At 32.6% G+C, this 14,214-nt stretch overlaps 1 protein-coding gene across 1 annotated transcript in view; it reads right to left on the bottom strand.

Moving 5' to 3' along the window:
- The window catches only part of LOC140438447 (potassium voltage-gated channel subfamily KQT member 1-like), a 249,514-nt gene extending 240,088 nt beyond the window's left edge, over positions 1–9,426 (bottom strand). Inside the window, exon 1 of the mRNA XM_072528125.1 lies at positions 9,300–9,426. The gene's annotated coding sequence lies outside the window, so the exon portion shown is untranslated. The remainder of the gene's footprint in view (positions 1–9,299) is intronic.
- Positions 9,427–14,214: the final 4,788 nt, after the last annotated feature.

Genomic DNA, 14,214 nt, shown 5'->3' on the forward strand with positions numbered 1-14,214 from the left:
AAGAACTAAAGATGGTAAAGCGGTAGGGCCTGACGGGTTTTGTGCAGAATTCCTTAAACTTATGGATGAACAGGGAATAAAATGGATAACAACTGTATTCAACAACATATACGTAATTGGAAAAATACCCCAAAGCTGGTAAAAGTCGACCTTCGTGACCATACCAAAAAAAGTAAATGCCAAGACATGCGAAGACTACAGAACAATTAGCCTAATGAGCCACTTACTTAAAACGTTCTTGAAAGTGATACACGGCAGAATATATAAAAAATGCGAAGAACAAGTATCATGGACGCAGTTTGGATTTCGCGATTCCTTAGGCACCCGAGGGGCTCTATTCGCTGTCCAAGTACTTATGCAAAGATGCAGGGATGTTAACTGTGATGTGTATACTTGTTTTATCGACTACAAAAAGGCATTTGATAGAGTAAAGCATGATAAACTTATAAACATCTTGAAAGAAGTGGAGTAGATGATAGGGACTTAAGAATCATCTATAATTTATATTACAACCAAACAGCCAATATTAAAGTGGATGACCAATTGACAGAGGCTGTCTCCATAGATAGAGGAGTGAGGCAAGGATGCATTCTGTCCCCTGTGTTATTTAATATATACTCTGAATATATCTTCGAGCAAGCACTAGGCGAACTACAAGAAGGCGTATTAGTCAACGGAATACGTCTAAACAACATTAGATATGCTGACGACGCAGTAGTTTTTGCAGATAGTCTGGACGGTTTGCAAAGAATAACGTCGCGTATATCAGATATAAGTAGAGAACACGGGCTTGATCTTAATACGAAGAAAACAAAGTACATGGTAGTCAGTAAGCGCGAAATATTAAATACACAGCTTTTGGTTAACCAACATCCAATTGACAGAGTGGACAGCTACACATACCTTGGTGCCAACATTAACAGCCAATGGGATCACTCCAGTGAAATAAAACAACGCATAGGAAAAGCGAGATCGGCGTTCATAATGATGAAGTCTCTTTTCAGAAGTCACGATTTACCACTTGCTACCAAAATCTCTCTCATTAGGTGCTATGTATTTTCTACGTTATTATACGGAGTAGAGGCCTACACACTTTCCGAAGCTTCTTTAAGAAAACTCGGGGCATTCGAGATGTGGTGTTACAGACGTATTTTAAGAATTTCATGGGTGGATCGTGTGACTAATGTTGAGGTCCTACGTAGAATAGGCAAGGAATGCGAGATTATTAACACCATCAAAGAGCGCAAACTAGAATATCTTGGCCATGTTATGAGGAATGAACAGAGATACGGCTTGTTGCAACTCATTCTTCAGGGCAAGGTATTTGGAAAGAGGACCAGGGAGAAGAAGAATATCTTGGCTTCAAAACCTGAGAAAGTGGTTTAATACATCGACATATGGACTATTCAGAATAGCAGCAAGCAAAGTTAGGATAGCCATGTTGATCGCCAACATCCGGAACGGATAGGCATCGTAAGAAGAAGAAGATTGTATTTTGTCCTATAAATGGATTCTGTTGGACAGTAAACGCTATTATAATTATAAGAAAGGTAGCACATAGGATATTAAAAACTAAAGATCTATAAGTCTACCAATCGTATAAAAGATATTCACAAAAATCATCAACAACAGATTAACAAACTCATTAGATTCTGCACAGCCGAGGGAACAAACTGGCTTAAGAAGTGGATTCAGTACCATAGATCATATTCATACACTTCGAGAACTAATAAGTAGAGCTAAAGAATATGAAATACCGCTAGCATTAACCTTCATAGATTTCGAGAAGCTTTTGATTTTATTTATCCCAAGTCAGTAATAGAAGCTTTGACCAACCAAGGTACTGACAAATGGTACATAGGAACTTCAGCAAATATATACAGACAAGCAGAATCTAAGGTTAAAATTTATGAAAACACTCCAGAATTTCCCACTACCAGAGGCTTCAGACAAGGAGACGCAATATCACCAAAGCTCTTTACTGCAACTCTAGAAAATATATTTAGCAAAATGAACTGGCACAACAAAGGAATATCCATTCATTGAGAATACCTCAGCCATCCAAGATTTGCAGACGAAATCGTATTACAGAACTTATAAGCGACCTAAATGCAGCTAGCAATGAAGTTGGCCTAAAAATGAGATTGACAAAAACAAAAACCATCTACAACGAGCTAGTGTATGGGTCTGTTGAATAAAAATAAGTGTTACCTTAAAAGTAGTAACTTTTAAGCACAAGCTTATACTTATAAGGATAAGATATTACTTATTTTTATTTGAATAAAAGTAAGTGTTTTCATATAAGGTAATACTGGAAAAATATTCTGAAATTTAAGTATACTTGTAAGTATTAACTTATGCTTGTAAGTGTTTACTTTTAAAATTGTCTTGTGATGTTTTTATAGCTGCAAGACAAGTTTTAACAAGTTTGTAAACGTCGCGTGCGTCGTTGAGATTCTGTGTAGTAGGTACATCCACGTCAGTTAAATTTTAGCCAGAGAATAACCGAACCGGTTATTCTCTGTTTTAGCCAGAGATATGTAAGACAGTCTCTGGTTTTAGCGCTATAAATAGTCATGTCGTCGTCAAGTGAGGAAGAATTACCTGTCGAGAGTGGCTGTCAAAGACTTATATTTGTAAAAATATTGAAAAATCATAAGGTTCTTCTGAACAAATCAATGGTTCCGGCAATTGTTAAAAGTAAAGAGAAGGCATGGAACGGGATAAGAGATCAATTTATTAAGACTTCTGGTACAACTATCAACTTAAAAAAAAATTCTCAATAACATGAAAACAGATGTAAAGAAGAAAACGGATAAAAATATGACTGGTAACAAAAAAATTAAATTGCGCGAGTGGGAAAAAGAATTTCTGGATATATTGAATTTTGAAAAAAATCCAGTATTCACGAAAATTCCTGGGGGATGTTCCATTGGAACTAACAATGGAGAAGCGAATAATCTAGAAAATACTGGATCAGCTAGTACCAATTCACAAATACCCTCATCTATAGGAACTCTGAAAACAAAGAACAAGAAATTTAAGTTAGAGACCGATGAAACGGAAAGTTTATCAACACAAGAGTTACAACGACTTATTCTTCTTGAATAATTAAATGTTGCTAGACTTCAAGAGCAAAGGAAAAAAGTTCTGATAAAAAAATTGACAAATGTTTTGCCATATCGTATTCCTGAAGATAATTTTGGAGCAGAAGTGGTTAATAATCGCATCGTATCAGAACTACGAGAATACATAGACTTGTAATATATTTGTAATTTCCAAATATGTACTGTCATTTTTAATGTATTTGTAATTTCCATATATGTACTGCAATTTTTGATTTCACATTTTTTGTTTTCTTAATTTTGTATTAAAAGTTTCAGTGTATTAAATAGGTATCAAAACAAAAAATACTTGTTTTATATTGTAGTGTCTATGGCACAAAAATTGACAATGATATTTAAGTAAACAAATTAAAAACAACGTTAGAAAATTACAAAATCAAGTAAAATATTGTTTTTAAATATTATTGTTAAATATTGTTTCCACTATTAATTGGCGTTTTGCAGCTCCTCTTTCACGAATGATATCTACTTCCGCTTCATTGTAATGTACATCATGGAGGTCCTGTGGGTTTTCCCGTTCATTTTCGGATAACTCAAAATCGTCCTAGATATTTGCAAATATTATGCAAAACAGCACAACAAACAATGATCTTTGGAACTTTTGCCAAAGATACTCTTACTTTAGACCCTAATATAGGAAATCTCTGCTTTAGCTGCCCAAATACTCTTTCAATTATCACCCTTTCTCTGGAATGAGTGATATTAAATAATTCCTCGCTTCTGTTTTGGGGGTTTTTGAATGGGAGTAATAACCATGGAGAAATTAAATATCCACTATCTCCAAGGAGGCAAAAATTGCCTCTAAAGCTATGTATAACTTGATAAATCGAACTTTGTTTCGAAATCCTCGAATCGTGAACACTTCCAGGCCACTGAGTGTCCACACTTGTAATCACTTCATTTGCATCACACGTTATTTGTACATTTATGCTAGGAAAACCTTTTCTATTAATAAATTCGTCACCAAATTCTGAAGGTTTTTTAATTTGAACATGGGTACAATCCAGTGTGCCAATAACGGTAGGTTTTTGGAATCGATTTGCCTACTTTGTCCTTGCTTCTTCCATACCTTCCAGGTCAGACGGAAACTTTATCCACTGATGTGATTTCTCAAAAATTCTGTCAGCAACATTATTTATGGTTTTACATACAGTCGTATGGTGAACGCCGAAATCTTCAGCAATACCTGGTTGAAATCCAGTATCACTAACGTATCGCAGAAAAATCTCCATCCTTTCTCGAGAGCTAAGGGCACCTCCTCTGATTTCATCTAGCTGTGGCAAAAAATAATCGGATAGAAAGTCTATACTTTCGCTTTCAAAACGCAATAGAACCTTAGACTTGCTGGGACTTACGTTTTTTCTTTTCATGTAGTGTTTATGTTTACGAACATATATAAAGTCAGCCATAATTATAATAATCGAAAAATGTTTAGAACTACCACTCTACTAGTGTAAGTATGCATAAACTACTGGCGTAAGTATTCATTTGAGATTTCTTAACAAATATTAAGGTATTACTTACTAATTGTAGAATATCCTTCTTTTTATTCAACTAAAAAGAAGTAATAACTGGAAAAATTTTTGTGTAACCTTATACATTCAGTAACTACTTGAAAATAAAAGAGATTACTTATTGCTCTAAGTAAACTCTTTTACATAAAGTAATTACTGTTCTTTTATTCAATTAATATTAAGTAAATACTTAAATACGAGGAAGTAAAAGCAAATACTTATTTTTATTTAATAGACCCTATGTCCAAGATGTAATAATAAACAACACTCCACTTGAGACAGTAGGGCGATGTATATATGAGACCAATTATGACATACGGCTGGAGGATCAATGTAGCGCTGCATGCTAGGTATAACAAACAGAGAGTAAACAAGAATAGAATAGATCAGACAGAACACCAAGGTTATTGATGTAATCCAGAGAATTAAATCTTTAAAATGACAGTGGGCGGGACATTTAGCGAGAAGAACTGACAATAGGTGGTTCACTAGAATTACACTGTAGTATCCAAGAGGCGTCAAGAGACCAAAAAGACGTCCAATTTCAAGATGGAACTATGACATAAAGAAACAAGCCGGTACAATATGGCACAGAAAAGCGAATTTTAGACAATCGTGGACAGATATGAAGATTGGGTGTGTAAGGGAGGCTACTCCATAATCGGTAAAATAAAACAAATCTTGCTACTTCAACCTTTATTAAAAACGTTTTTTAAAAGGAGTAAAAAGGTATAATCCGTTAAGTGATGGGTACATGTAAAATACCGCATGTCCGAGCTCCGTGTATGTCTTGAAACCCACTGAAAAAATTTACAATATCTCGGATATAACACCGCAGAAGCTTAAATATTTTAAATTGCGATAGCTTGATGAAATAATAGAAACTGTGCTATTTTCATCTCTCGAAAAAATCGGAAAATCCGGGAAAAATCAATCAATTAAATTTGTACATAAATAAGTTAAGTTTTACTATTATTTCGTAAAAAATATTTAAATTTGATTTATTTATTTTTTTTTTTTTTATTTAAGTTAATGTGTCTCGGCTGCAATGGCCATTGACACAATAAATTTTATTAAATAAGGTATATTATTTATATAAATATATACCAATAATTATTTTATTTTCTCTTGGAAAGTACAGAAGGCTTCGGTTCTGGCAACAAAGCTCCGACAGGCGATACTTTACAAGTACGATCATTTAATGGGGTCATACCTTTTTACTCCTCTTGTTTTATCTTATCTAGAATGGATCATAAAATTAAGATCTTCGTTTATAATTTATTTAATTTTCAGCACTTAACGTTAATAAACAATGGAAAAATAATTTTAAGAAAAAAATGTTATCTTGGTTCCTATTGCTCATAGAAGGTTCTTTTTTTAAGATTGTGTTTTTAACCATCTTTTCGGTGATTCTACTTACGAGGACGTGACATGGAACATATCAGTTATTATAAATGTTTATCAGGTAAAAAGTCAGCCCTTTTTTAAATTGTTTTTGAATAGAAATTCTGTTAAATGTTAAATTTTTTATAATGTATCTTAAAATTGATGCCTCAAAAAATCGATTGCGTTCTGCTAAATACCTCGTGTCACTGTTTGGGCAAGTAACGTTGTTTAAAGAATCGCTCTCCGGGATAAACAAATTGAATAACGTATAAACGTTTTGGTCGATATGGCAGAGATTTAGCACCATAAATTGTAAGTAGATATACAGTGTGTAAAAGCCAAATGGAATAAATTCATTATTTAGGTTACTGTACATATTTATAAAAAATCCCGAAACACGTCAAATTCAAATTTTAACTTGACATTCGTTAACGTAAAAATGCAACCCCTACCTTCAACCCCCTTAGAATGACAGGTACAACCCCCAATTTTTAAAATAGGAAGTATAGGCTTGTGATATATCGTTTGAAAGGTCTTTTCATTCTCCATTCAAAAATGTTGTCGCTTTCAAGTTTATTAAGATTAATTAAGATAAAATAAATTAAAATCATGTGGTTACCGAAATTCGCTAAAATATACTAAAAACTTATTTCCCGTTTAGGTCTTGAAAATGAGAAAGTGAACAAAAACCATAACAATGTGGTTTTTAGATGGTAACCATTAAAAAACTTTAAAGAATTTCCATGGCAACGTTATTTTAACACACATTAGTAAATTGTTTTATTTAAGTTGTCAGTATTTTAATTTAAGTAAAAAGTTCGTTCAATTCAATTCTGAAAAATGGTTAGATTAACGGAAATGCATAAAATAATAGTTTTACAAATGATTGGTTACGGAGATAACACCCGAACACAACAGGAAGTAACTCGCCTATTTCATGAGAAATTTCCTAATTTACCGCCTATATCCCAAGGAACAATAAGTAAAATAGAGAAGCAGTTTCGCGAGTTTGGTCATGTAAGGCAGATAAAAAAAGCAGCTGCCAATGCACTGAGTGATGAACTCAAATTAGATGTGTTGCTTGAGTTTCAGGAAAATCCACATACATCGAGTAGACAGGCATCCACTACATTCAATGCTAGCCATACATCGATAGTAAACATATTAAAAGAAAATAAATTGCATCCCTATAAGATGATACCTACTCAGAAGCTCAGTTAAGACGATTTTGATAGGAGAATTTTTTTTTGTGAGCAAATGATGGACATGTTGGATAACAATATTATCCAATTAAAAGACGTTATGTTTTCTGATGAGTGTACTTTTTCACTTAAAGGTCATGCTAATCGGCAAAATTGCCGCTACTGGGCCACGGAAAATCCTCACTGAATGAGAGAAGAACACACTCAATACCCTCAAAAGGGTAATGTTTGGGCAAGGATTGTAGGAAACAATATCATTGGTCCCTTTTTCATTGAGGGCAACTTGAATGGCAACAATTATTTGGCACTACTTCAAAATGATGTCATTCCAACGTTCGCAAATTTATATCCTGATCCAAGAAACCCTCAAGTTCCAGCGAATACGATATGGTTTCAGCAGGATGGAGCACCACCACATTACCAACTTAACGTCCGGCAATACCTCGATACAATATTTCCCAATCGGTGGATAGGGAGGCGAGGATCGATTGAATGGCCAGCGCGATCACCTGATCTTCCATTATTAGATTTTTTTTTATTGGGACATGTGAAGAGCCATGTGTACAAAACTAAACTTTCTGATTTAATTGACTTAAAAGAACGAATAACGCTTGCGATTAGGTCGATCACGCCTGTTATGTTAAATAATGTTAGAAGAGAGTTTTATTTGAGATTAGGATGTTGCCAAGACGTTCGCGGTGAACATTTTGAACATCTACTTCATTAACATTCATAGTTCTTTTTCGTGTTCTACATTTTATTACGTTTTACATTACATTTTAGTTTTTGATTGTATTGTAGCGAATTTCGGAAACCACATGATTTTAATTTATTTTATCTTAATTAATCTTAATAAACTTGAAAGCGACAACATTTTTGAATGGAGAATGAAAAGACCTTTCAAACGATATATCACAAGCCTATACTTCCTATTTTAAAAATTGGGGGTTGTACCTGCTATTCTAAGGGGGTTGAAGGTAGGGGTTGCATTTTCACGTTAAAGAATGTCAAGTTATAATTTAAATTTGACGTGTTTCGGGATTTTTTATAAATATGTACAGTAACCTAAATAATGAATTTATTCCATTTGGCTTTTACACACTATTACTGGTCAATATTCAAAATAAAAAGTTAATAACATTTATCTATTGACAAAAATAAAGGTTTTTTGCGATTATCTTGGTCAATTTTTTATGTATTTTAATTGAGAAACCAGTAGACCTACAACTTTTATTTGAACGATTTTTCTCTAAAATGTATAAAAAATGTTTTATATGTAAAGGTTATTTCGCTTTTTATTATTGTTTAAAAAAACAATGCAGAAGCAGGCTGTACATTTTTAAGGATTTATCATCAGCTTTCTCTCTTGTATGTTTTAGAATATCCAGAAACCTGTATTTATAGAAGATTTTTGCGTGAAATCGACGATTTTTTTATACGCACACCGGGATATAATATTATTGAAATATGTTAAAGTGAAAAATATTTAATAAGTGCTGTAACTTATTTACATACTATAATTAAATATAATATTTTGAACACTCTATTCATATGAATTTTAATCAAGTAACAGCCAAGTGTACACAGTTTGAAAAACTAATATTTGGGACGCACAAAATGATATATGTGTATAAGAAAACCACTGTACCTACATAATGATGTATAATCTATAAAAAAGTTATACTGAAGACGTAAACTAATGCATTTTTACATCATACCAATAAGTAAAAAAAAATTCCAGACATACTACAATAGTAAAAAACAAAATCTAATAGTTTTAGTGGTTTTTATGTAGAAATATATCTTAACTAAATATTGAAAATTCTAAGTTTCATCTAAAAATAATATTTTCTAGATTTCTAATAATGATTTATTGATGTTTTCGATTATTGCTTAAAGTATATTAATGTTAGGTATTTAAATTTTTTAATCTATTACTCTAAACTATTAACCTTGCAGTGCCAACTACTCGTCCAAATCTCATTCAAACAGCAACTGAATAAAAAAAAACAAAAACAAACCTAAAAACTTGCAAAGAAACTTAAAAAGCGATGAAAACAAAACCAAATTACCGTATAGTATTTTGCAGTAGTGTATACTCTGGTAAAAATTAATTGTTAATGTCACAAAACACGGAAAACAACGTCGGCGTTTAAAAAAAAGAATGTCAAGCAAAATTTGCAGGTTATGTTATACGAGCCCTAACACAGACACTGGGTAAATGTCCTCGCTCGGAAAGCGACACGTATCCTTACTAGATCCTGCGTAGAGACGGACGAAACTGACGGGAATTTTGAAACGCTTTCCAGTGTGCTCCGCTCTACTTGTTGTCTCCTTACGAGGGCGTTGCTAATTGAATAAGGCTGTTGCTGAATGCCGATTAAAAATACCTTCGTTTCCCAAAGTAATCGGAGCGCCCATTAGATCCCTAATGCAATAAGATTTATCCATTAAAATATATCATATAACACTTTTGACAGTATATTAAAGACAGGTACATGTAATAAATTTAACAACCTCATCTATAAATGTTAAAAGATATAAACTAAAACTATTTTATCTTAACACCTTTACAGATTCTTCTTCTTTCCGTAATTACACGTATTCGATGTTTATAAGAAATATGCATTGATATAGTTTTGCTGTAGAATTTAGAGTTTATTTCTTTAACTGCTTAACAAATACAAATATTGTTTGTAGCAAGTTAAAAATAAATATATAGGATATAAAAAACGAATATAAAACTTAAATGTACCACAAACAAGATCACATATTAAACAAAAAATATTAACGGCAAAGTCACGGTAAGCAGTTCAGTGGATGTACTGTAATGAGTCATATATTCTTCTGAGCAGTAAAAGCAATGTTTCAGGAGATATTTTTTTATAGATATATATAGATAGAATATTATAATATTCTATGTCATATTTCATCAGTTGATTTCCTATAGTAGTGTCAGTTGGACCTTTGGTCAATGCTTAGTTACATAGAATTTTGAAATGTGCAGATCACATTTACATGATTGTGACTGCCCATCCAAACTGTCATATATCACATGTCACCTTAACATTTCCGGTAATACCGGGAGCCATTATCTCTCCTGTTGCCGATCAGAATGTAGCTTCGATTTTTTAAATAATTTTAAACTGTTTGTCCTTGTTTACTGTAGTGTTGTGTTCAACTTCATGTTTAATTTAATGTATATGACATTCTGGGATTGTTTGATAGCCCAAAACTGACGAAGTAAGTCTAAAACGTTAATCACAAAAAAACTTTTACCATCCATTAACTTCGAGTTTTTATCGAGGTTATTCAATTTCTTCAATTAAAAAAACGTTTCTTGGCTTATTTCAGATGCCCCTGAAGATTTTCTAGTGAGCGAAAGTACTTGGGCAAGATTTAATTAATAGTGGTCGATATCTGCCTTTATTTTATCAAAGTTCATTTATTCGAGCATTCAACCTTATATCAAAAAAGAGAATTTTATACGTTAATGCCACAACTTCGATCTGACGAAAATCGGTTTTATAAATACTTCAGAATGAAAATTGCTTGAAAAAGTTGACGAAAATCGGTTTTATAAATATTCTAGAATAAAAAAAGATATTTCTAAGCTTCATAGCAATTTTCGTGAACATATTTCGGCGGAAGAAAAACTAGTCATTACTTTGAGGTAAATCAATCATCACTTATTGTATTTTTATTTTTATATTTTTTTATATATCAATATTATAAAGGAGTATACACTCGTTCGCAAGCTGCACTAGTGGTAATTTGATTATCTTCAAGAAAAGTGGTTCTTTGGTCTGGCGAAATATAACTTTCATAGAAGTTCGAATCAGAGGTGCAACTATTAGAAGTTGACGGTTGAGAACTCTGGTGTAGTTGAATTATCTGCTTACCTCTGCATTACCTCTTACTGTGCAATTATTTGGGCAATTTGTAGTTTGGTTTCAGCGTAACGTTTTCCAGAAAATTGTTTTATCAAGCCTGCATATGATAGAATAAATCTGTTGAGGCTTTTTCCGTTTTTTTTTTCTGGTTTTAAAATAACTAATAATAGAGTCACTGGAATTTGTTGGTTTTATATTTTGTACATTTCTCACTTTTGGTTTTTTGGTTCTGGCTTTACAATCGGGGTGGTGCAGTACATCAGCATAAGTAGCAGACTCTTGATTTTTTGTAAGTAACGGTACTTCAGATAGATCACCAAGTTCACTCCCTTCGTTACCCGAAACATCAGCACCGTCATCTTTCCCAATTACAGACTCTACTTGCGTCGCAACTTTCGGCACATTTGAAGAGGATTTAGCAAAAAGCAAGAAAAGTTAGAACATTTTTATACTTTCAGCCCATTGCCATGTTTTATTTTGTGCAGTTCTTGTTTTGATTACTCTTAAGTATGGCACATAAGAGTCATGTAAACTTCTCCACCTTCTCTTTAGTTCCTTATCTAAAAAATATACTGTTTTACAGGTGACATCTTCAGTATAATAGGGCACAATTACCGTGTTGGATTTTCAACAGTTGTTATAATTATGTTAAATGAAGTATGTGAAGCTATACGTAAAATATTACAGCCTATTTATCTTCCTAGACCGACAACAAAAATATGGCAAAAATCAGCTATAGATTTTCTAAACATGTGGCAATTTCCAAACTGCATCGGTAGTTTAGACGGAAAATATGTAACTATAAAATGCCCTGGAAAAACCCGGTCAAATCATATTTGTGATTTGAAAAAATTCTCAATAGTACTGATAACTATTGTTGATGCCATTATTGTTGTTGTTGATTACAAATTTATATGCATTGATGTAGAAGGTTATGGGAAAAATAGCGACGGAGGCATATTGAAAATTCAAAAGTGGATCAGAGATTTAAGGCAGGTTTAATGAATATTCCTAAAGATAATAATCTAATTGGGTAAGTAGAACCTTGTTCACACGTTTTGAATAGAGATGAGGCCTTTGCTTTGAAATCTCTTTTAATGAGCCTTTTTCCCTACAAACATTCTAGAAACTACAGACGAAAAGAAAATTATGATACTTATTTTTGCTGAGCTAGACGTGAGGTTGAAAATGCATTTGGCATTTTAGCTCAAAAATGGCGAGTATTTTTTAGGCCAATAGAGACAAAAGTTGAAACGACAATTTCAATTGTTGAAACTTGTTGCATTTTGCATAATTTTTTACGCACTAAAGTAAACCAACTTTTTTAATTCTCAGAAACTGAAGAAAACTTAGACAGAGCTTTTATTAATATAGAAAGAGACCCAAGGCGTGCAACTTGTTAACTATTTTAATACTTAAAATGTATATAATTCTTTCATCTCTTGGCCAATTTTATCCCATACTTTATACTACTTTCTGAGCTTTTTTTAATCCTGGTGTGACAAATCATAAATCGTTGAATATTTTTTTACCAATTCTATTAATTTCTCTGTTGGAACCATTCTAATTCGCAACGATAACGAGAGAAAACGCAACCGGCTGCGTTAGCAAAATATAACATAGTATTAACGTTGTCGTTTATAGTAATTACCATTTTTATTACTTTTAATTATTTACCGTTTATAGTAAGAATTTCTATAAACGGCAAAAAAACAAAGTACATGCTAATTACAAAAAGACCACAAAATATACATCACCTATTGACAATCAATGGTAACGTGATAGAAAAAGTAGAAAAATATCAGTACTTGGGAACTTTGATCAATGAAACTAATAATCATAATGCAGAAATAAACAGGCAAATAGGGATTGTCAGATCAGCATTTATACGAATGAAGCCACTCCTAACGTGCAAAAATCTAAATTTGGAGATCAGAATACGCTGTTATATATTTTCAATATTATTATATGGAGCTGAGACTTGGACATTAAAAAAATGAAATTAAAAAAAATCGAGGCTTTCGAACTCTGGTTATACCGCAGAGTCTTAAAAATATCATGGACTGATAGAATTACAAATAAAGAAGTACTGGAGAGGGTTGGTAAAGAAACAGAACTAATCACCACTATACAAACCAGAAAACTGCAATACCTAGGCAACGTAATGAGGGGACCAAAATATGAAATTTTGAGACTCATAATACAGGGAAAGATTCAAGGAAGAAGATCTGTTGGCCGAAGGCAGAACTCATGGTTGAAGAATCTACGTGATTGGTATCAATGCAGATCGATTGATTTGTTTAGAGCAGCAAGCTCAAAAATAAAAATAGGCATTATGATTGCCAACCTCCGTAGGAAGACGGCACTCTAAGAAGGAGAACGTTGTCGCTGTGAGATATTATCGCACCAATGATGTGTTGGTACTCGTTAATCGCCGTGGCCGTTCGTCTCGCGAAAATTTCGCATTGTCATATTAATTGTCGTGGCGCACAGATTAATCGCAGCAATCTGTTCATTCCTTTACTCAAACAACACAAACACAAACTACAATATACTATTAAACTATTTACATTGAAATAATACCACCTTTAAAATCATATTGCTCTTATGAAAGTTTTGTTGAGTAATTTTAACTGTGATGTCCTCCTCTAAAAGAATTTGATGTATTTTTTAAAATTTATAATATTGTTTAATACTTATTATTTATTTATTAAAAAAGTCTAATTTAACTACTATTATACTATGAAAACGTTTTCTTTCTCACCAAGCATTTGACGTGCATTGCTCTACATTTTCCTTTTTTTTTATTGACAATTACTTTATCTAGAGTTTTTAAACTAATACTTAATGCAGCAGCGAGTTTCTAAAAAATATGTCTCTTAGAGACAGTAAAGTAGAAAACTTAAATTCCTTACGGCGCCCACAGATAAAAAGCGGCTTATATTTTCTCGTTCTGTTGGAAAATAATTCAGTAAGGAGACGACTATTTCTTGAGCACGAGTATTTTAATGTTTTGGCATTTTTAAAAATAAGGAATAATAAAATAACAAGAAAATAACTGTGGATTTAAAAACAAAAACCTTTCCTTAGTAGA

The sequence above is a fragment of the Diabrotica undecimpunctata genome, chromosome 4 (genome assembly GCF_040954645.1).
Source record: "Diabrotica undecimpunctata isolate CICGRU chromosome 4, icDiaUnde3, whole genome shotgun sequence".
Lineage (NCBI taxonomy): Eukaryota > Metazoa > Arthropoda > Insecta > Coleoptera > Chrysomelidae > Diabrotica > Diabrotica undecimpunctata.